Source organism: Halichoerus grypus, chromosome 10 (genome assembly GCF_964656455.1).
Source record: "Halichoerus grypus chromosome 10, mHalGry1.hap1.1, whole genome shotgun sequence".
NCBI classification, from domain to species: Eukaryota; Metazoa; Chordata; class Mammalia; order Carnivora; family Phocidae; genus Halichoerus; species Halichoerus grypus.
Genome location: NC_135721.1, coordinates 17,424,812 through 17,448,914, shown reverse-complemented (window position 1 = coordinate 17,448,914; position 24,103 = coordinate 17,424,812). Strand labels below are relative to the sequence as shown.

The 24,103-nt window shown below is 37.9% G+C and overlaps 1 long non-coding RNA gene across 1 annotated transcript in view; it reads left to right on the top strand.

The window, feature by feature from the left end:
• Positions 1–1,441, top strand: part of LOC144379334 (uncharacterized) — a 42,094-nt gene extending 40,653 nt beyond the window's left edge. The window contains exon 3 of the long non-coding RNA XR_013442154.1: positions 1,290–1,441. This is a non-coding gene — a long non-coding RNA (uncharacterized LOC144379334). The remainder of the gene's footprint in view (positions 1–1,289) is intronic.
• The last annotated feature ends 22,662 nt before the right edge of the window (positions 1,442–24,103 follow it).

The window sequence follows — 24,103 nt, the reverse complement described above, 5'->3', positions numbered from 1 at the left end:
ACCATATTTTAAATGAAACCATTTGATCTGTATTTACTATCTACACCAGCAGAAGTTCTAGTCCTTTAGCTCATATTCTTGAAAGGATTTTAAAGTCTGTATTAATTAATGAAGTTGGCACCCAGAGCTACAAATCATGGCAATTTTTACTTTTCTCTGACACAGTCTATTTTGCTTTCGAATGTTTTTCTTCAGCTAGTAAACAAACTTTCTGGTTTCCCAGAATGACTTTCAGTCTTTTCTATAAAAACTCGTTATCATGAACTCTAAGCAGTGGCTTGCAATTTCATAGATAGTAAAATGTACAAGAAAATGTCCCAGGTCACATCAACCTGTTTATCATTATGGTTGTTACAAGGTGTTTATAAGTCAGTGTTTTAGTGGTTTTATAATAATATGAATAGTGCTGGTAATTGCTCATTTATTTTTATTCTTTAGTAAAATATTTTCTTTCTACCTTTCCCAAATTACAAAAATCAATTAATCACAGATTTTGATATATTCCTAGTTATGTGCTTAATGCAAACATGCCCATGGGATACCAGTCTAGACATTCTTTTGTATATTGTTAGACATTTCATATATATGATCATGTAATAAATCATAATTATTAAATAATAAGTCATAAACAATGACAATCCTATTTACATTTATTTCACAGATTAAGAAATCATTCTAGTGTGGTGACAGGGGGACCTCAGTTGAAATCAAAAGAGCTGTGTTTAAGTCTGTCACTAACAGTTACATCTCTTAGTATTTCTCAACCTCAGTTTCCTTGCCTGTATGGAGCAGATAATAATCACTGATCCCATGGAGTTCTTCTGACCATCAAATGAGACCATAGGGGGAAGTGCTTAGCACAGGCATCTTGGGCAGAATAATCACTCAGAAAATGTTTGTTGTGTGAATCTGAATGGTCTTGAATACTGGCATTTATTGAGTTAATATGGAAGAGGCTTTTTAGTAAATATCTACACTACCGCAAACGTTTGGCTCTTCCATTGGTTCCTGGATAATTATATTGCATTTTACTTCTGTGTGTCATCTGGATGATAAAATAATCTCTCCTTGTCAGATGCACGAGCATGTGGGCACAGGTTATCTGGACATATTGAGAATCGAGAGAATGTACCAGTGTTTTTCATACACAGCGTACCTCCCTGATATGGTGAATTACTCAGATGACAGATGCAATTATTTACATTCAATTTAACAAAAAGTGGGTGATTGTTACTCATGCTGGGCACTGGAAATACAAAGCTGACTCAGACACACAACTTTTTTCCTAGAAGATCTCAGAACCTATTTATGGAGACAAATATACACCCAACTGATCATGAAATACCTCACAATGAAATAAAGGTTAAATGTAAAGAAAGGAAAGTCCTATGGATAACAAAAAGTAGTAGCTGATTGTAAGGAGATCTGGAAAGGCTTCGGGAAAAGGTAAGCTATTAATAATGGCTTCAAAGATGTGAAATACCCACAGACTACCTCTCTTGGGACTGGTCTTAGTCTGTACCCCTCTGTGCTGGGTATTTTAGGTTGTTCTCCAGACCTGCACTCCAACCTTCTCGGGTATGCTCTGTGCTGAGGGTTTCTGACCAGAAGAGACTACATCAACTGGCTCTGTTGGTCTCTGGCTTGCAGTTGGCTTTAACCAATGGGGAGCACCAGGAGAAGACAGGGAGGAGGGTGAAGAGTGAAGTCAGGAGTATTCATCCTCCTGGTTCCCTCCCTGCAGTCTTGTAGTAGGTGGCTGAACCCTCAGATTCAGTCTCCCTTGTCATTTAACACCCTGCACACACCTTTGTGAATAAACCCTTTATTAAACTTGACTCAGATTATCCTAATTTTGTTTTACTCCCTATTTCCTACTGAGAGACCTTGATGAGAATACTTTCTTTCATGAAATTTTGTTGGCTTTTACTGTTTGATTTCCCAGATAACATGCTATGACCATTTTCCTATTTGGCTCATGCTGCCTCACTGCTCGTAGCACCTGCCCATTCTTCTTCAGCTGATATCCACTCATCCTTTAGGACTCTTAGTTCAAGAAGTCACCTTTTGGGCACCTGGGTGGCTCAGATGGTTAAGCGTCTGCCTTCGGCTCAGGTCATGATCCCAGGGTCCTGGGATCGAGTCCCACATCGGGCTCCCTGCTCCTTGGGAGCCTGCTTCTCCCTCTGCCTCTCTCTCTCTGTCTCTCATGAATAAATAAATAAAATCTTAAAAAAAAAAAAAAAAGAAAGAAGTCACCTTTGTTTGGGTCCCCATTATGGACTCAGTTTCCTTCCTTTACTTTGCACAGCATCATTCCCACATATGAGCCACAGCTCTTGCCACAGGAATATTTAAACTAGTATTTCCCATTAAAGTGTGAGTTCCCTCAAGGGTAGAGATCCCATCTTTTCCATCTTCATATAATAGTGGTTCCCATGGTTCTCATAATATTACTTATTACACTGGAATGATTTAGTGTTTTATTCAGTAATCAGTAAAAATCTTAGTTTTCCTTGTTCACTTGATTAATTTGAAACAATCTTGGACTTGGTATGTGAAAGTTCAAATCAGGTGATGGGTTCCTTTTTTTAAATGAAAACTTTGTTCTGGGTTCAGCTAGCCTGGTAGGTGTTTTCTGTGTCTTGGTTAGTCTGACACTGCACTCTCCATGATACAGAAGAGGGTGTTTAATTCTTTGTGCTATTACATATCAGAATCTCTGGATTCCCTCACAGTCCTTTTTCCTCTTGCCTGAAGTTGTTAAAATGCTGTACATGTAGTCATGTGGGATTCACATGACAGATATATGTCATTCATATGCCTAACATACTTCATGGGCTGCAGCATAGATGAGCAAGTATGAGTTTTGCTAAACTTCACACTTTTTCCTATTCAATAAATTAGGCCATCATTAAACTGAAAGAGAGTGGTGTCGTAAAACTGCACTAGCCTTGGCCCTATTCTAATTCATTTTATAAAGAAAGCCTAAGACAGAATTTAGCACAATAGGTAGGTGTTTTGTTTTGTTTTGTAAAAATTACTTGGGAATGTGACAAAATTATGCAAATGGTAAGCCCTTTCCAGTTCCTTAGAGGGTGGCATCCCTGTTTAACTTTACCTATCTTTAACGTCTTGAAAAGAGATGGAATGGCAAGCCATTTTTGTGTCTTCATAAAAGATATGACTAAGCAGGATAAGAGAAGGAGGAGGCAGAGTCTCTCTTTTCTCCATTTCCCATTCCTTGCTCTCCCTCTTCTGCCTCCATGGGAGGAGAAATTGAGAGAAGAGAAATTGAGCACTGTGAGTGGTTTGGGTGGAATACTTTTGCCTATCCAGAGAACAAATAGTGGTTGGTTCCAGAACCTCTGTAGATTCTATTTCAAAATTACTCCAGAAATGGTGCCACCATGGTTTCTTGTTCTCTGTCTCTATCTCTGTGGTGGACTTTAAGAGAGCCAAGTGACATGGTTTCTAAGCCTGGGATCTTTTGTAGTAAACCCACAGGTGAAAATGCCATCAATTTCTTGTTGCCTTGTTTTCAAGAACAAACTGGTTTGATGTTTTTTCTTCTTCGATTTTTCCAGGACATCACATTCAATTCTCAACTGTCCCGTTTTTGAAGAAAGATAAGACTTTGGTTTTGATTGAATTTTCCTTGATATCAGTTATTTCCAAGTCCAGTTTATTAAAGGATTAACGTGGCATCAGTTCTGAATTCTCTGAGGTCATACTCAAGTTCGTCTTTGAGTTACAGAAATTTTTTTTTTCCCAGAGTGTGAGTCTTGAGTTATATCTGTTTCTTATTCAGGGGGAGAGAGGATAAGTAAGAGGTAAAATGGGAAGATTATCCTTCCTTCTTTTTGGTATTTAATGCTTTTTTCTTAAGTATGCACAGATGTTGATGCAAATCTATTGAAATATATACTTGTTAAGCTTACTGCTTTGTTTCTTTGTTTTTATTATTTATATGTTAATGATTTCTGTAGTTTGTTTAGAATAAATGTTTAGGCTGTGAGACTCTTAGAAGGAAATATTATTTCTCTTCATTTAAGGACTTGAAAGATGAGTCGAAAAGAAAATGTGATTGGTGCCAAACAAAAATGCATGGCTCCTCACCTTTAATGTGTCATGTTATGGATGAGAATTTTATATACTTTGCTTTCTTGGAGAGCATTCTGTGTGGGAAGATGCTGGAAAGAAAGGAGTTACAGGTGCCCCACTTACTGTTGTGCACCTATGTCAATGATACACCTTTGTAGGTGGCATACCTGTGCAGATGTAACACTTATTTAAATGGCAAACCTATTAGGTTGGCACACGTTTTATGGATGGCACAATAGAACGGATGGTACCTATTTGTCCATCTAGGAGACGTCTGTACAGAAAGCATTTTTGTGTGGATAACACATGAGGGGATACTAATGTTTGAGCTTTGGTTGGCCAATCGGTCCATGCTTTCCTAAAATGTATAATGTGTACATTTCCTAAAATGTACACCATTTAGGACTCTCAAACTTTAGAAAATATTTCCTCTGCTGTTATCATCCCCACCTCAGAGAACTGTCAGGGTCTTAGGGTGAAAAGCCATGATCGAAATTATATGCAAAAAATGAAGATTTTTTTAAAAAAAATCTTAATTTCAAATTTCTGCTCAGAAATTCTCAGATTATCTACTTGTTTGGTTGCATGAAGTCTAGCATTTTTAATATAGAATTCAAAGCCCACATTAACTTGGTCTTGTCACCCTTCTCCAACTGTATCTTCACTGTCTTCAGGGCATGAAGCAAATTTGTCAAGTGTGGTCTTTACTATTACCATACTGTGCTCACCTCTGACTCATTTTGTATTTTTTCTCAGGTCATTCTCCTTAGTCAGAGTTTTAATTTTCCTGTTTCTCCAGCATCTGTTCATCCTTCTAGCTAGGAACTTCTCTCATCTGAGGAGATATCACTGGACATATCAAGATCCAATGATTTTTTTATTTCTCTAAGCTTTTACAGAGTGTGTTTTTTGATGTGGAATTTTTCTGTTCCAAACAACTTAATGTTGTCTTATGGGTATGATTCTCTTCTCTCCCACCAGGGACCATTCCCTCTTCTGCCTGCCTCAGTGGTTCACTTTGTTGATTACAGAGACAATTTCTCCTATTTTTCTACTCCCAGACTTCAAGAGGTGAATGCCTATGACTGGCTGAGTTTCTCCTTTGCCTCTTTTCCAAGGTCCTCCTGGTAGGACTTTGGTCTTTCCAAATGCTGGCATCTTTAATCTGTGAGTTTCCTGAAAGCTGGGTCTTTTTAAATTCCTCCTCAGTTTCTCAAACTGTGAGCTCTTTATAGTGTAGTCTGGGTCTTCTGCTTCTCTGTGTGAACACCTCATGAAGCCATCCATGCCTGCATCTGCCCCCCTTGATCTCTGTTCTAGAGTTTTACAACATTTAATGGTTTAAATCACATACTTTCATCAGAACCATGGAGCAGATTTTGTCAGCAGGGATAGGAAATACGTTTATTTGGGGAGGCAGGTGTTAAGGTACAGAGGTCATCTGGTAGCCATCCTATTTTAAGAACTAGAAGAACTAGAAGAAGAACTGTGGCTGTTCAGTCGATGCGTATTGATTCATTTAAGAAATGATAATTCTGCTTTACTGATTATCTTCTGTCTCCTTCCTCCTACAGGCTGTTCCCAGCTATTCAATGATTCAGGTTTCAAACTTTTTGTCATGTCTCTGAGCTACTTCTTACCTGTCTCCTTCCTTAGTTTTTTATGTCCTTGAAAGTTCTGCTCCAGCCTTAGCATTTTATACCTTGTGCATGCCTTGCTGTCTGATGATATCTGCATTTTCTGTGATTCTTCTCATTTGGTCTGAAATCCCACACCCTGTTTAAATAGAACTTTGTGACTACCTCTCAAGCCCTTCCCAGCCCCTTCTCCTAATACCTTAAATACTAATTTGCAGACTTTAGTCTATTTTGGTGACTTATTAGATTTTTCTTTTAGCTTTCCTCCAGGGGACATCAATTTCAAACCCTCACAAGCACAGGTGCAACTTCTGCTCTTATAATTCCCACCCACACTCCTAACTCCACTCTATCTCCTGATAACACCATATTAAGTCACTAATGGTTAGAGTGTGAAAGATTGAATGTTAAAAGCATAATTAGAGACTTAAGGGAAACAAATTGTACCCATAAAATTTAGAATTAATTTCAGGAAAATAGGGCAATTGAAGCACCTAGTGCAATTTGAAATGACTTTTCTAAATGAGCGGCTGTGCCAGAAATCAGCCCCCTCCTAACTTCCTCTGTTTCCTTCTTATTTCCTTCTAAGAATAAGGGCAGGTCAGTGGGGGAGTTTTGGCAAACAGCAATGTACATTTCTTGTCAGAATATCAAAGGCAAAGAGCTCACCTTAAAGTTAAGCTTTCTCTCTTTAGTGGAAATGGAAAATAGGAGAAGGTGTGTGGGTGAGACCAATCATTGCCCTTGGGCAAGCTTGAGAAATTGCAAGACCAGAACCTACACATTCAAAGAGGTAGTGCTTCTGAGCCCAGGCTAATCCCATCAGTCAGTAGTTTCTCATTTCTTATATCCAATATTGGCTAACGGCACCATTCCAGTTTACACACAGTCATATTACATCCCTTCAGTCCCCTGATGCCTTTGCCCCCGCAATCTTCCCCTTATGGGAATGTTGGGCAGCTTAACTCAGCCAGTGGAAACCCATTCACATTTACACCACTTCTCCTTACACAGCCAGGAAGCCAGCTTTGACTACCACAGCACTCACGTCTCTCCCTTCACAAGTCCACACAGAGACTAAAACAAATAGTAGCAGTTCCATGAAAGGCCCTGTGTAAGCCACTGTAGGTGCAAAGAAGAAAACATATGATCCTACTATCTAGGAGCTCATAGTCTAGTGTGGGAGGCAGCCATAAAAGTGGCAATTATATAGCATAGAAGTACCTGTGAATAGGATGTTATGTGGTCTCAATAGGGGTACTGATGGCCCTGCTCTTCCTCCTCCTAGCGATATGATTACAGACAGGTCATTTCTCTGGTATTCAGCTTTTTCACCTTTAAAATGATGAAATTATCAATTATTCTGTAGGGTGGCTTTATATATTAAGTGAGATATATTAAGTGAATGTAAAATGCATGGTAAAGGTCTGACCTATAGTGGGTGCTAAATAATCATTTCCTAGTTGGAATTCAGGTAGAAAATGGTTGAAGAGACTACACTTAGAGGTTTGGTTGCAATTTAAGGCTGTTAGTGACTCCAGGTCAGCCTTGTCTGCCATACAATATTTATAACTCTCAAGAAAGCAAGAACGAAGATTATCGATAAATCAGGGCATCGTTAGCCTTAGTCTTAGAAACCCATGACTGTGGATGGCAGCCCAGGATTTTTCCTTGGTTAGAAAATTAAGGCAGCAAGCCCATGGGATCTGTGTTATCTCAGGTTGGTGAAGTTGGATTGATAATGAATGTTTGGAAAATGTGAATGAAAACAAGGCAAGCTCAGGAAACCACAAGATTCCCTAAAAGATTAACCATTACAAATTTCTGCTCTGGGGGACTTACTAGAGAACATTCTTCTAAAATGTCTTATTCCCTGGGGTTCTCCAGCTGTCTCTCTTTTGTTGTTACTGAAGCAAAAAGAAGAGAACAAGGAAAATCTCTAAAATCCAAATAAAAATACAGATTTAAAGCAAGCAAAAAAAGAGACTCTTTGACAGTCCCTTTTACTGGCCTGGTAGTTATTTCTATGTACTGTGCATGAGTTTTAGTAAGACCCGTGTCTGTCTTTGTAAGAAAATGGAAAACTATTGCTTTTATTTATTTATTTCATTTAGTGTCTTCTTATACTGATCCTGGAACCCATGTTCCTTATGCTGGAAAGTAAAAATAATAACTTAAGGACTAGGCACTCTGAGAGGTAGGGTGAGCTTTATCAAATGATGAGATCTTACCCATGGTTTGTAGACTGCACATGAAGGCTCACATCACTACCTGCTTGCCCGTGAAGAGTCCTCAGCAGGCATATGGCATGTATTCCCTTCTTATATCTCCTGGAGGCCCTTAGCACTTTGTTTCTCATTTGTATTTGATCATCCTAGAACCGGTGTCACTGGGTCATAAATTGGAGAATGCCAGACCTAGAAGTTCTCTATGATCAATTACTGTCCATCCTTTGTGTCTACAGGCAAGGAAAGAAACCCAGAGGAATGAAATAACATATGAGGTGTAGCTAGTTTCAGACTAAACCCAGAGTAGAAACGTGGGCTCTTGACTCTCAGTCCAGTGGTCTATTAAAATGTGGACAGAAGTGCTAGAACTGTCAGAGATGAGAGGACATTGTTCTTGCCACAAAGTCATTGCCTCTTCATTCAGTAAAGGAGCTGTAGGTGGGTAATAATGATGAAAATGCTGCAAATATTGTCTATGTTGCATTCAACACCAAGGGCCATATTGAGCATTTACAATGAACAAAGGTATTAAGACACTGTGGTGGGCTAAATAAGGGGACAGTTGAAAAAGAATATTCCACCCTGCCCTCTGAGAGCTCCAATCTAGATGGGGGAATGTACCTCTGACTCTTATACTGGGGAAAGAATGACATCTGCTCAATGTTAAATTAGTGATGAGAATGATCAAGCACTGTGCAATCTAAGAATTCATGAGGAGGATGGCAAAACAATACTACAGATATAAAGATCATGCAATGGAAGGGAGTCTAGGGAGGCTTCTCAGAGGAGATGGCATTTTCTGTGGAATTTGCATAGAGGCAGGACTTTGGTAAATATGAAGAGAGAAATTTTTCCTTTGACTAGAAAAATTGGTAAATACCCTCTCTGTTCATATTATCTGGGTACTAATGGCATCCAGAAAGAGTTATGTGCCATTTATTGCGGGAAACATCTAGAGGAGAAAAGAGGGGATGATGTGTTAGGGGAATGCAATAGGGAGTACAGCAGTACAGCCAATACCCAAGTTGGGATGGGGTTATGATAGAACGAGATGCTGCTTAAAATGTCTGACAGGAGCCAGCTTCTAGGACATGTTGTATTTGTCTTCCCTTACACTACCAGCAAATAAAACCCTAAGGCCTCAGAACAGAAGAGTGGCACAGATAACATTTTGCTTTCAGAAATATACCATCTCAACAGGACAACATTATGACTTTCTTGGGCCTTAGGCACTTTTGCCTTCATGGGCATCTTCCACCACTAAAAAGTAATTTTTAAGAAATTTATTAAAATTGACTGCATTGATATAAGAGTGAACATACTAACACCAAACATTAAGAACTTCTCTTTGACCTAAAAGTTCATTTTTAAAAATTCTGATTTCAAAGGAAATTAAACCATTTCCATGGGTCCCTAAAAGTTGTGTGAACCCTAAGCATTTTACCTATGTGCTTTTTGGATAAATTGGCCCCGATTCTAAAAGCAACCTTTGAATTATTTTAAGGGGCAAGTATGGAAACAGAGACCAAGGAAGATGTTTCATTAATAGTCTAAATGAGAGTTGAATCTAACAGTTACAAGTTGTAATGCTTGTAGAAACAAAATATTGAGAAAATGTTCTGAATTAGTCTTTCACAAAAACAAAGAAAATCCAAATTTAATATATAAAAACAAGAATACCTAATGATTTTAATCATTGTGAGGCTAAGAATGTCTGCAAAAGAACTGTATGTTATCATCCAAGTTAATATGAACTTTGTGGTTTATATTATGCTGAGTATCATTATATAGGATTTTAATACTTTCCTGTTTCTCCTACTGAAACCTCTACTACTTATAAGTATTCGGGTATGTGCACACAACCATGTTCATTTTTCAATTATTGGGTTATTCTAAGATGTACCTAGATCAAGGTCATCTATTTGACCTCCCAAGGTGCTTTATCTGATTCACTGGGGGCTCAGAGTTATCATCTAAGACAGTTATTTCTTCTGATCTGTAGTAAAATCCCCTGCCTATTGCTGCAGGAAGCTCTCTCCTGAGTCAGTCTGGCTTCTTTTTTGTTCCCTTATGAAATATATGATTTAGTGTAGAAACCCCACAGACCCTGGGCTTTGCAGCTTCCCTGGTGATGGTGGCTTTGTTGGATAGAGATATGCTCACTTTGTTTAGGGAGGCTCTCCCCTCTCATATCACGAGGGGCATATCTTCTATCGCCAGTTCTTTTTTTTTTTTTTTCTATTGCCAGTTCTTAAGCTTTGACTATTGGCCTCATGGAGTAATTAATTGCTGCCATCTACATTTATTTTTTACTCATCTCTACCTACAGGGTTAAAGATTCCCAATCACACAAAATTTTTAATAAACTCAAGCTTTCCAAATAACATTTAGCTATATGTGGGGGAAATTATTAATTCATGTTTGACAAGTTCTCTGCCCTTGTAAAACTCAGTTGCATTAAAAGAAGAGGCCTAAAGCAAGTCTTAACAAATTTAAAGAGATTGAAATCATATCAAATATGTTTTCTGACCACAATGGTATGAAACTAGACATCAGTAACTGTAGGAAAATTGGCAAATTTACAAATATGTGCCAATTAAACAACACATCCCTGAACAACCCATGAGTCAAAGAAGAAATCAAAAGTGAAGTAAAAAAAACCTTGAAACAAATGAAAATGGAAACACAACATAACAAAACTTATGGAAAGCAGCAAAAACAGTCCTAAGAGGGAGGGTAATAGTGATAAATGCCTATATTAAGAAAAAAGAGCTCAAATAAATGATCTAACTGTACATCTCAAGGACTAGAAGAAGAACAAACTAAGCACAAAGTTAGCAGAGGAAAGGAAATAATAAATACTAGAGCAGAAATAAATGAAATAGACTCAGAAATATAATAAAAAAGATCAATGAAACTGAGGATTTTTTTTTCAGAAGGATAAGATTGGCCAAGCTTTAGCTTGACTAACCAAAAAAAGGAGCGAAGACCCAAATAAAATTATAATTGAAAGAAAACACATTATAACTGAATAGAAATCAAAGGATCATACAAGACTACTGTGAATAATTGTACATTAGCAAATTGGATAACCTAGAAGAAAATGGATACATTCCTAGAAACATACAACCTAACAAGACTGAATTGTGAAGAAATAGTAAATCTGCACAGAAAAATAACAAGTAATGAGATTTAATCAGTAATCAAAAATCTCCCAACAAAAAAGGTCCAGGACCAGATGGCTTCTCTGCTGAATTTTACCAAACATTTATGGAAGAATTAATGCCAATCTTTTTCAAACTCTTCCAAAATATCAAAGAGGGGGAGTACTCTTGAACTTATTAAATGAGGCCAACATTATCCTGACACATTATCAAGAAAAGAAAATTATCAGGCCAATATGCCTGATGAATGTAGATGCAAAAATCTTCAACAAATACTTGCAAACTGAATTTATTTATTTAGTTTTTGGAAACTGAACTTAATAGCACAGTAAAAGGATCATACACCAATGATCAAGTTGGATTTATTCCTGGGATGCAAGGATGGTTTAGCATACACAAATCAATAAATTTGATACATCACATTAACAGAATGAAGGATAAAAATCATATGATTATCTCAATAGTTGCATAAAATGCATTAGAGAAAATTCAACATCCACTCATGATAAAAAGTCTCTCAAAAAATTAGGTATAAAAGGAATGTGCCTCAATGTAATAAAGGCCATATATGAGAATTCCTCAACTAATATCATACTCAACAATGAAATGCTGAATGCTTTTCCTCTAAGATCAGGAAAAAAGACAAGGATGCCTATGCTTGTCTCTTCTATTCAATATAGTACTGGAAGTTTTAGCCAGAGCAATTAGGCAAGAAAAAGAAATAAAAGTTATCCAAATCAGAAATGAAGAAGTAAAATTTTATCTGTTTGCAGATGAAATGAAACCCTAAAAGACTTCACAAAAAAACCTGTTTAAATAAATAAATTCAGTAAAGTTGTAGGATACAAAATCAGTATACAAAAATCAGTTAAGGTTCTGTGCACTCACAAGAAATTATCTGAAAAAAATTTAAGAAAACAATCATAATAGCAACAAAAAGAATAAACAGGAATACTTTAACCTCCAAAGAGGTGAATGGTCTGTACACTGAATATTATAAAACATTGATAAAAGAAGTTGAAGAAGACACAAATAAATGGAAAGATATCCCTGTTCATGACTTGTAAGAATTTATATTATTAAAATGTTTGTACTGGGGTGCCTGGGTGGCACAGTTAGTTAAGCATCTGACTCTTGATTTCTGCTCAGGTAGTGATCTCAGGGTCATGAGATCAAGCCCCTCATCAGGCTCTGTGCCTCTGTACTCAGCCCAGAGTCTGCCTGGGTTTCTCTCTCCCTCTCCCTCTGCCCCTCCTGCCCCTCCCCCCAAGATAAATAAATAAAACTTTTAAAAAATGTTTATACTACCTAAAGTGATCAATAGATTCAATGTAATACCTATCAAAAATTCCAATGGCATTTTTCACAGAAATGGAAAAAAAAATCCCAAAATTCATATGGAACCACGAAAACCTCGAATAGACAAAGCAATCCTGAGAAAGAAGAACAACAGAGGTATCACACTTGGTGATTTTAAAATATATTACATAGACCAATGGAATAGGATAGAGAGCCCAGAAATAAATCCACAGATTATGGTCAACTAATCTTCGACAAGGGTGCCAAGAACATACAATGGCGAAGGCTAATCTCTTCAATAAATGGTGTCAAGAAAACTGGATATCTATATGCAGAAGAATGAATTAGATTCTTATATCACACTGTAAATAAAATCAACTGAAAATGGATTAAAGACTTAAATATAAGATCTGAAACTAAAACTGCTAGAAGATAGTAGAGAGAAAAAGCTTCTTGACATTTGTCTGGGAAATGATTTTGTTTTATATAATAGCACAGATAGCAAAAGCAAAAATACACAAATTAGAATAAAATTAAAAAGCTTCTTTTATTATTTTATTTATTTATTTTAGAGAGAGCATGCATGTGAGTGGGGAGTGGGGGAGCGAGAGGAAGAGGGAAAGAATCCCAAGAAGACTCTGTGCTGAGCGTACAGCTGACATGGGGCTCGTTCTCACTACCCCTAGATCATGACCTGACTTGAGACCAAGAGTCAGACACTCAACTGACTGAGCCACTCAGGTGCCCCAAAACTAAAAAGCTTCTGCACAACAAAAGGCACAATCAATAGAGTGCAGAGATAACATATGGAGAGGGAGAAGATATTTGTAAACCACATATATGATAAGGAATTAACATCCAAAATATATTAAAAACTCAAAAAACTCAGGAACAAAAATCAGTAAATAAAAATCCTGATTTAAAAATGGGCAAAGGATGGGGCGCCTGGGTGTCTCAGTTGTTAAGCATCCGACTCTTAGTTTCAGCTCAGGCCATGACCTCAGGATCCTGAAATCTAGCTCCTCATTGGGCTCCACGCTCAGTGGGGAGTCTGCTTGAGATTCTCTCTGCTTCTCTGCCTCTGATCGTCCCCCCCAATCTGTGCTCTCTCTCTCAAATAAGTAAATCTTTAAAAAAAATGGGCAAAGGACTTTGAATAAACATTACCCAAAGGAAGATAAACAGATGGACAAAAAAAATGTTCACAGCACTAATTATCAGGGGAATGCAATTCAAAACCTGTAGAATGGCTAGTAACAAAAGGACAAAAGATCACCAGAGTTGGTGAGGATGTGGGGAAAAGGGACCCCTTGTACACTGTTGGTACATTGTTGAATGTAAATTGGTATGGCCATTTGCAAACCAATATGGACATTCCTAAATAATTAAAAATAGAACTACCATATGAATCAGTAATCCCACTTTTGGGTATATAGTCAAAGGAAATCAGATTCTTGAACAGATATCCATATTTCCATGTTTGCTGCAGCATTATTCACAATGGCCAAGATATGGAAACAATCTAAGTTCCTGTCCATGGACGAATGGATAAAGAAAATGTGATATATCTATATATCACATTATCACTATATATAGATATAGGTATCTATCTATATATATAAAGGAAACTTACATATATTATGTAATATTATATAACATTATTATATACATTATATAAAATTATATATATATTATATATATAAAGGAACATTGATATATATCACATTGTATATATCTGTATCTATATCTGTATATATAAAGGAACATTATTCTGCTATAAAAAAGGAAATCTTGCCATTTGCCACCACATTGATGAACCTGGAGGACATAGGCTAATTGAAATAAGCCAAATACTACATGACAAATACTATGTGATCTCACTTATATGTGGAATTTTAAAAAGTCAAACTCATAACAGCCGAGAGTAGAATGGTGGTTGCCAGGGACTGAGGGGTGGGGTCAATTGGGAGATGTTGGTCCAAGGCTACAAAATATTAGTTATATAGGATGTATAAGTTTTAGAGAGCTAATGTACAGCATGGTGACTACAGTTAATTATACTGTATTATGTACTTGAAATTTGCAGAGAGTAAATTTTAAGTATTCTCACCATATACACACACAAAAAGGTAACTATGTGAGGTGATGGATATGTTAATTAGCTTGACTTTGGTAATCATTTCACAAAACATCACTTTGTATACCTTAAAAATATACAGCTAAATATATAAAAATAGAAAATTTTGTCAATTATGCCTCAATAAAGCTGAGGAAAATAAAAGAAAGGATGAGGCTGGAATTTAGCTCTAAAATAGAACATGTATACTCCCAAAAATCCATTCAATGAACAAAATAATTTATATTTATGTCATCCTTTAAAATATCCTAACATATATTTTATATAATAGTCCATTTGGATAGTAATGCATGTGTATAATTTTGAAATGAACAAATGTACATACTCTTGGGGCACCAGTTAAATTCTTTTTACTGAAGGACTGATGAGACCTCTGATTTGGGGAGATTATTACTTCTTTTACTTCTTTCACTAGTCCTAAGGCATTAGCTATCTTTCAGCCAAAGGAAATTACTCATTGTCCCTTGCAAACACCATTTTTTTTCAACTTCTTCAATCTTACCTTTGTGGCTTTTCATATTTTGAAGGTCTTACAACTTCCTCTCTGTCTCTCCAGAGACCCATGCAAAGATTTCGGAGACCTGTGCAAAGATTTCCTCATCCCTGCTTCATTCTCTGGACATTCCAACCTCTAACTCAGACTGTTCTCCTTCTCTTGGGCACTCATCCAAGAATTTGCAGTCACTCATCTGACATCTCTTATGTTGATCTCTTTGTCTTGAGGTGTTGTGTTCTCAATGAATCTTTGCCATCCCAACTTGATTCTAAGATCCTGAGGGCAAGGTCTGTGCCTTTTATTTCCCAGAACCCCCTTCTGTGGTGGTTACAGAGATGGCCATAATGGGAGTTGGGAACAACAATGATGTCTGGTCCCCTGAGCTTTAGTAAACTTCACTGAGGTAGGTATTAGCCATCGTTTGGCAAAACCACTGAGTGGTGTTTTCCCGTGATGGTAGGTGCTCAACACAGAAGCTGACAGGATGGATCCTTAGGTAGGGTGCAATAATGTGGCATAGTAGAAATAACATAGGTTTTCCTATAAAGAATGAGGTTCAAATCCCAGCTCCACTCTTCACAAATTTTGGATAAGTCTCTTAAAACCTCTGTCTGTTTCTTTATTTGTAAAACAGAAATAGATCCAAGCATGCAATAAATATCAAATATCATGTAAGTAAATCCCACAGTAGGTGTTCAGAGTATCATAGGTGTGATAATGACCTGCTGGGTACACACTAATAGCTCAGTAAATCCTGTCTGTTCCTTAACAGGAACAGAAGCGCCATCACTGATTACCTGAAGTGTCAGGGCCTCACACAACCTACCTGGTTCTGACTAGCCATGCCTACTTCAGGTTTTGAAAGGATTTATGTGCTTACTACCAACAGACTAAGATTCCGCTCACAGTTCTGTTCTAGCCCAAGTCCCCCAAACGACTGTGACATATCCCCCTCAGCTCTGCCATCTCCTTACCTCTCACCTGGAGGCTCTTTCTGTTCCCTGATTTTGCTGAGAGAATGGTTAATGAAGAGGAAGCCTCAGATCCTTGTGTCATTATTCTTTGTTTTTGTATTTTGTTTTGTTTTGCTTCATTTTTGCACTTGAAAACAAGGAGAGGGCCTAGGTTTTCTCCAGGCATCATGGAATGAGCGGGATTTAATTATTGCTGAAGGGCTGGTACAAAAGGTTATCCAACAGTGTGCGATCTTATTTGGCACTGAACTTTGAAGCTGAGAATTATGGATTGTGGAACAAGATACAACCGTCTGCTGCTGTCTCAGAGCCGGGAATATAGAATTTAGAGGAAACCGGGTTAGAGCTGATGGGACCTCTCAGGGAGGTCAGAAAGAAACTAACTAGCCATCCATAAAGCTGTCGGAGCAGTTATTTGAAGGAAAAGGCCGAGGGTTCTCTTCCATGTTTCTAAAAACTTCAAATAAAAATAGACAATTCTGCATTGACATAGATATGAAATGGGCAGCAATTGAGGGCATCAAACTCAGAAATGAAACTAAGGTAACCTGTCATTGCTCTGAGGAAAAACTGTGAAATTGGTAGCCACAGCCCAAGCTGGGGAGATGCTGAACAAGGGGAGAATTTTTCTTTCAGACTTACCTAAAGCCACAAGAGAAATGGGATGACCAGGGAGTGAAGGAAAGGAAAGGAGTCCTGACACCATTGTTACAAATGCAGGGCCAAGCCTGGAGCCAAGTGTCCATCATTCCTTCAGTTTTACCTTGAAGAGGCAGAGCTGGGCTGCCTGCTGACATTGGAGAATTGCACCTCTCATGTGCCTTTGCTAACTGTCAAACTGTTTGGCATTTTGTGATATGGCATCCGGAAGCTTAGGCGAGGTCTTGATAAAATGCGGAAGTGTGCATATAGGCCCTTCTCTCTGGGTGAGCATTATTCTCCAATCTTCTACTCTTCCTGGATATCCAATCTATTTAATATTCCTGCAAGTCTGCACTGCCTTTGAGGCAAGCTGTTAATTATCTAACCTACTTCAAGTCTGTAAAGTTTCATACCCCTAGAGCCTTTATACTGGTAGATAAAGCAAGGTAGTTGAACTACATAGACCCTCTGACTTTTCCTTGAGTTTTGCTACTGGCCAATTGACCTTGGGAAGGTTACTCAAAAACAGCTTACTCTCTCTTCTCCGACTGTCATCTGTATCCACTACAGTGCTCCAAAGGGATTATCAGGCTTGCCCCAGCCTCTTAGTCTAGTTTATAAGTACTTTCCATGGCAGGAATCTCACTTTCCCTCCAGTACCTCCCATCTTTGAACAGGTCTATTACAAAGGTTTCCCTGCTAATAGAGTAAAAAGTTTGCAAATCTACTGATTCATCAGGCCCACACAAAGAGTTGCTGTTAGTTTCATCAAATTGTAACATTTTCTTGGATGCTCATTTTTAACAAAAACATATCCATTTGGCTACAAGGATGACCTTTTCTGCCTCCTCACCCCTCCATGCTGGAAGTCTTCATTTTCTGATCCCTGCTGCTAATATAGGACACATGTTGAAATGTTTATGCTAATTAGGCTTTGATTGGAATCTCAGAAACAAGTTAAAATGACAAGTTTTTTCCCATTGATGAATTAATTAATGAAATGAAATCGCTGTTATGCTGTTTGAAATCAGCTCTCTGATTTTTGCAAAAGACAGGAGGATTTTCTACTCTAAAACCCAGTACTTTTTATGCAGAAAGGCGTGAAGGAGTTATATGTTTTGAGGTGGAAGTGCTGAGGGATAAAAAGGGATCATTCTTTTGGTGAATAAGTGACTAGCAATGGTAGATTATAAGAGCAGGCATTCATTCATGTGACTGTGCATATGAATGAGAAGGAGGTATTGAAAGAGCAGGCAGAGGGATCAGTGGCCTATGTCTGTGGTTCTAATAAGCTGAAATTTTTCCCAACTGAGTCCTATTTGGAAAATTCAACTCTTAAACTATGTCTCAGTATGTATTATGGTTTTTCAGAGAAACAGTACCAATAGGATATGTGTTTATATGTCTTTATTGAGCATCAATAGGATTGAGTACCAATAGGATGGAAATATATATATATATATCCTATTGAGGAATTGCCTTGCACAAATATGGAGGTTGAGAAGTGACATGAATGATCTACCTTCTGCAAGCTGGAGAGTCAGGAAATCTGATGGTGCAATTCTGGTCTAAGTCCGAAGGCCTGAGAACAAGGAGAACTAATGTTATAAATCTCAGTCCAAGGAGAGAAGACAGATGTCCCAGCTCAAGCAGGCAGGTAGGAAGCAAAAAAGGCAAATTCTTCCTTCTATTGAGGCCCTCAAGGGATTGGTTACTCATCCACACTGGGGAGGGTAATCTACTCTATAGAGCCCACATTCAAATGCTAACCTCATCCAGAAACACCCTTACCGATGCACCCAGAAAGAATGCTTCATCTGGGTACCTGTTGGCCCTACCAAATTGACACATACAATAAACTATCACAAAGTGTGTCCTGAATAACATGCTGGTGAGGTCAGTCATTGTTCACAATGGACCAGGGCCATGAAAGAAGCCTACTTTTTAAAAACTTTAATATATATATATTAAAGTAAATATATATATATAGTAAAGTAAATATATATATTAAAGTAAAGAAAGTAAACACAAAATATCCTAGCTATCCAGGGAATTAGTCTTTTTGTTTGAATCATTTGGCCATCGGAAACTAAAAGTTCAACTTATAATGAGCAATGGGTACATTGATACCATAGAGTAACCTAGTTAGTTTAATAACCCCACATGGTAGAGCATCCTAAAAAGGACAAGGGGCTTATCCCAGATCACACATTCTGCCTCTGGGTGAAATGAGACAAAATGCGTATTTCTTCATCTGGTTTAGGCTCTTCTACTGTTTTGATTATGTGAAACAAGGCATTGTAATAATGTCAGAAAAAAAAATCATTCGAGGAAATTGAAGTCCAAAGACAAAACATGAATTGCCTGAGGCCACCCAGGGCATCTACCAAAGCCATAATGAGTAAATTCAGATTTGGTTTCTATTGGCCTATCTAGTCTCTGAGTTAATGTTTAAAATGAGTTTTAAAATAAGTGTCCCCAATACATGACAGTGTGTATGTTCACAAGTCATGCATTTCACTTTGGTCAATCAGGCTGAAGAAACACACTTTTGTCCTCAATGACTATGATTTAGGTAGAACTTGTATTTAAGTAGTAATTCCCGGTGTTGTAAGTCCTGAGATTGCAAAATTCTTTAACAGATTCATTAATGTTCTTTCTTCACAGGGAAAATAACCAGAGCTTAACACAGTTTAATTCCAATGAGCATGTAATTTGGATTTAGGATATGCATGTCATTATGCTTGGTGCTGGCTAAAATACAAAGATGAGTAAGTTCTAGACCTCGCATTCTATCGGCTGACTGTGTATTTAAGGGAGTAAATGTATAAAAAGAAAAAAAGTAATTTTGGTACAAAGCAGAATGAAGTGTTCTCCAGGAGAGGTACATACAATGGGCTGTGGGACTTGCTAATTAAGAACAATTTAATGGGCCAGGGGTTTCTGAAAAGTTGCATGAAACAACTAATATTTACGTAAAGCTTAAAAAATTAATGAGATTTTCGACTGGAGAAAAGGGAAAAGCAGCCATTCTGAGCCATAGGAACAACATGGAAAAGGACCTATGTGCAAGAAAAGGAAAGGCATTATGGGTGAAGGACAAGTAACTAGTCAAGACTAAGACACTGTTTGTGAGATACAGGCACATAAAACCATATTTACTTGTATGGTCTAGATTTAAGCTTATAATCTACTTGAATTGCCAACATGTACCTATGGAGGTCAGGTAATGCCACATGCTTTGTGTAATGAGCAATTATTATCTAGGATTGAGAATGAGCTCAGCATGCATTTAGTCATGTCACCTCCCTTGTCCTAAGATGACACAGTTGGAGGCTGTGGCTGCAACACAATGGTGGTAAATATAAGAAAGGCTCACATTGCTTCTTCAACATGCTTTCAGGTAGCTAGCTTCATTGTATTAAAGGGACGGATAAATTTAGCCTAGACCTATAATTTAAATGACTGGCAATTCACTAACTATTTAAGTGCATTTGGCAGAAAACATATTTATTTTCTGGCTTGAAACTGCAATAGAGTCTTTATAATTCACACCAGATTTGGAACCTGTTCAGAAACACTTAGTTAAATTAATGAGATATTACCTACTACTGTTTTTCAATAGTGTCATTCATGCTACCCAGTAGAAGTTGTGTTTTTGGAGACCCTGTTAGATCCAAATCCAACTCAGGGACGTGTTTGTCTAATTGGTAAGAATGGCACATGATTGATTCAAGCAATTTCTTCTGAGAACTCTCCATAATGCATGTTCGCTGTATTTGTTGTAAGTTGGTGTCATGTGTGTAGTTGGTAGGTGCCAGGATTTGTCCACTCATCGACCTCTTCTCAGGCTTGCTCCCTGCACCGCCTACCTACCTTAAATACTTTTCTTTTGCGCATGAACAGAAATAGGACCTCAGCAGAGATTGGCTAAATTTTGATAATATTCTAATGACAATAGTCATATTATTAGTGTCCAATGGGTTTTCATTGCTATGGGATAAATACTTTACATGCCCTTCTCATAACATTGCAGAATTTCCTTCTAAGCAGGTTAGCAATTGTATCACACTCAGCTACACTGTTAGACTCCAGGTAGGAGCAGTTTTGCTTCCCAAGACAAGGCTTCAGTGTAAAACACAACTGTAACAATATTCCACTCAACATTTTTATATGTAAATATTCTTCACATGCCATTCAAAAAAATAAAGAGAATGATATAATATGGAAATATAATACCAGATTTGCAATAGTCATCATTCATTGTAAAACATTCTTCTTGTATTAGAAAGAAATAGATGCTAACTATAAAGATGACATCTTAGATTAGTTTTCCCTACTCCACTCTGTCCTGTAATATCAGAAAGTATCCATACAAAAATTTGTCAAACTAAATAACTTTCTTGCTCACAGCTGAAGAGCAACTCTAAGTTTGAAATACTATGATTGGTTATAAGAACAAGTATCACTTTGTTTTTGCTGATATCTCTAATATCAGGAAAGGGTTTTCTACCCCAAAAGCCCTTTGATGACAATAACAAACTTACTTTTACATCCTGTATCCAGGAAGAGAATATTTTGATGAAGAAGAAAGGGGAATGGAGGGGGTAGGTCAGTATAATTTGTTGAGGGGCACAATAATAAGTTCATGTAGAAGTAAAATCCTAAATCTGCCATATCTCACTCCTCAAACCCTGTCAAAGGCTTTGGCCCAGCAGGTATTCATGGAAACATCATGGGGTTCATATACAGTTCAAGGCCTAGATTTCCTTAGTTGCATTTCTAGCTTTGAGCCTGCTTGCTGCTGGAAGAGGGGAGTGGAAGATAGTCAGGAGCACATGCTGCTCAGTACGGGTCCCACTGGGTATAACAAAAAGTAGGAGCACAGCCCCCAGATCCCAGTTAATGAAGGAGTAGTTTCTGCTAGGTCCCGAAGGGGTAACAAGAAAAAGGGGGGCTTGCACTAGGGATGGAGATCTTTGATTCAAGATTGGATAAAAGACTGTCATTTTCTATATAAGTGCCCCTCCATGCCCCCACAGATTCCATAGCACACATTCCTATTTTAAATCTAGTGCAATAAGGCAGGAAGATTTTTGTAATCATTAGGAAGAAAATTTGAATTAAGCTTTTATTCTATTTTCTTTTGCTCTTGAAACCAAACTTCTGCCCAATTTGTCAATTCCAAAGAAAAAGACAACTAATCCCTCTAACAGAAATCATCAGGATTTCTTAAGCATAAAAATGAATAAGGGGGGGGAAGGATTTCTGCATGAAAGTTAATTTTATGATATTGCAGCATAAATTGTGACCTGGCAGTTCCTTCTGCAATTTAATAGAACTGGCAGCAGGCTCCATGACTTAAGCAGACTCTGTATAATGAGAAGCAAAGACAAATCGGTGTGAAGGACAGGGAGAAGGGCATTACTGCTTCCCTCCTGGAAGATTAAAAATAGTAAAATATTGCAACCAGAATTTATCTAAAAGGAGATACTATCTCAGAAAGAGAAAAAAAAAAAGAAAAAAAGATTTTAAGAGACCGCCATAGCCCAGTGTCTGATGAACCGAGCCAGAGAGCCTGGTGCTGACATTTGCAAGAAGTCTGTGAGGGTTGACCATTCTCCTAAAGACCTGGTGGCAGGTAATTTCTGACATTATAATTTTGAAATGGGACAATTTTCTAAAGCATAATTAGAGTAAAATGAGTATATTACTCCTTCTGCACAGTGAAATGCAGGCGAGAGGCTTGGGTGTACTAAATAAATGAGAGAATTTATTGTTACAGGACAAGAGTCCGTCTGCACTGTCAGCCAGGGGGGTGACTTCCTCAGAATGCTGTCCTGAGGAGCCCAAGCACGTGTGATAGGCCTGCTCTGAGCTCCATATCCACAGGAACTATATCAGAGCAATTTCTAAAATTACACAGGGCATGCAGCTTCTAAATCTCCTAGCAGAACAGCCATATTATCCTGAGGACTTGCAATAACAGGAATTATATGCAATTTTCTGATAATGACTCCATTAATGTGAGTCACTGCTGACAATACAATTTGTTAAACATTGCTGGATTCCTAAATCTTACATTCTTTCACTCTAAAATCCATCTTTACCAGCACTGCCATCATTACAATGGTTGTCTTCATTGTCATCATCATCATCATCATCATCATCATCATCATCATCATCGTCAGCATCAGCATCAGCATCACCAGAATAGCTATGGACGTGTTTGGGTTCTCCAATTTAAGTTTTCTTAATTTCACTAACATTTCATTCATTCATTCATTCATTCATTCATTCATTCATTTTAGAAGCAGGGAGGACCAGAGGGAGAGAGAGAGAATCTTAAGCAGGCTCCACTTCCAGTGTGGAGCCTGACTTGGGGCTCCATCTCACAACTCTGAGACCATGACCTGAACGAAATCAAGAGTCAGCCGCTTACCCAACTGAGCCACCCACCTGCCCCTCACTAATATTTTAAAAGGGAAGACAAAACATGTCTTTATCTGTTCAGGTATCAATTTTGTAGTCGTGTTTGATTCCTTCTTTGGGAAACTAAGGTCCCAAATTAATTAAATTTGGACCAGATATAGCTTAACTTTAAATTGTCCTTTATATCAAGGGAAACTGCCTTGGCAATCAAGTGCTTCAAACGAGTGCCTGTAAATACCCATTATTGTACATTCTAATATATCCGGACATAGAATAGAACCTACAGCTCATGGTCTATCTGATTTACTAATTGGGAGCAGCAAGTGCACCTAGTGTTTTGAACCTGAATTAATTAACCAAAACTGATTAAATTGTCTTTGAGCTATTCAAGGGAGTGACACCAAAGGCAGAATTGAATGAGGAAAGGACTATTTAACTTTTTTTAATCACAAAGGTCAGCTTTTTTATGTAGCAGATCATTAGAAAGTCTTCAAAGGTGGAAAGAAACTAACAAAACAGCCTAAGTTTCCTACACAAATGTGTAATCTGCTTTTCCTTCAACCAGCTTTCCTTCCTGTGATAAGGGCTTCTCCTAGGACACCTGCCTTTGTCTGAAGAATTACATTTTTACCTACCAAATTTGCTCATTCAACGGAGTTTTCTGTTGTGTACGTGAAACTACCTCTTGAGCTTTATTCCCTCATTAATTGAAGCCACCACCAACTAATGGCCTTCATGACATTCCTGTGTTCCTGCTCTTGTCTCCTCTGTGGCGGTACTGCCTCTACTTTCTCCTCCTTCCAGCTCAAGATGAAGAGTAAGCCAGACTAACACAAGGAAGTATTTTTACTTCATTATCCCCTTGCTCAAGAAATGCCTGGTGAACACAATTATGACCTCCTTCTCCAGCTTCCAGGGCTCGCTGGAAGCTGGATTCAGAGACACAACATATCACAGTGATGGGGACATGCTCACTTTGCTCAGATTAGA